The sequence below is a fragment of the Mandrillus leucophaeus genome, unplaced genomic scaffold (assembly GCF_000951045.1).
Source record: "Mandrillus leucophaeus isolate KB7577 unplaced genomic scaffold, Mleu.le_1.0 Scaffold502, whole genome shotgun sequence".
Lineage (NCBI taxonomy): Eukaryota > Metazoa > Chordata > Mammalia > Primates > Cercopithecidae > Mandrillus > Mandrillus leucophaeus.
This window is the reverse complement of record NW_012105388.1, coordinates 1,548,999-1,549,709: the sequence shown is the minus strand read 5'-3', so window position 1 is coordinate 1,549,709 and position 711 is coordinate 1,548,999. Positions and strand designations below refer to the sequence as shown.

At 48.7% G+C, this 711-nt stretch overlaps 1 protein-coding gene across 1 annotated transcript in view; it reads left to right on the top strand.

Moving 5' to 3' along the window:
* Positions 1 to 711, top strand: part of FCRLB (Fc receptor-like B) — a 9,649-nt gene that overhangs the window by 7,847 nt on the left and 1,091 nt on the right. The window lies entirely within an intron of this gene.

Here is a 711-nt window from a genome sequence, read left to right as displayed (position 1 = left end):
GGTGGAGCTTGCAGTGAGCTGAGATCTGGCCACTGCACTCCAGCCTGGGCGACAGAGCCAGACTCAGTCTCAAAAAAAAAAGAAGAAGAAGAAGTGGTTTAGCCTGTTGGATACTTGGGATGGCTACCTGAAAGCATTCCTGACATGAAGGCATCAGTATGTCTAACTGGAGGAAATGCTAACTTAAAATTAGACAAGAAGAATCAAACTTATCTCAGCGGATCTTTCCTAACTCGGAGAAGGTATGTCCAGGTCCCTATAATTCAGTACTGGGGTCCCGGTCTACAAGGGCCTTAGTGGCTCTGATTTCCAGCTTTCTGATGTAGGCTCATCTCACTTTTCAGAACTGTCTTCCAAGGCAACTTTTCCTAGTTAACTGCACTCTATTTCAGTGACCAGGCTCTTTTCCCCTTCTGATTTTGTTTCCCTGAGATTTCTACCTTTTTTATTTTTTTGAGATGGAGTCTCCCGTCTCGCTGTGTCGCCCAGGCTGGAGCTGTCTCTGCTCACTGCAACCTCTGCCTCCCAGGTTCAAGCGATTCTTCCGCCTCAGCCTCCCTAGTAGCCGGGATTATAGGCACCCGCCATCATGCCCGGCTGGTTGTTTTATTTTTGTAGAGAGGGGGTGTTGCGGGAAGTCAGGGACCCCGAATGGGAGGGACTGGCTGAAGCCGCGGCAGAAGAACACAAATTGTGAAAATTTCATGGACA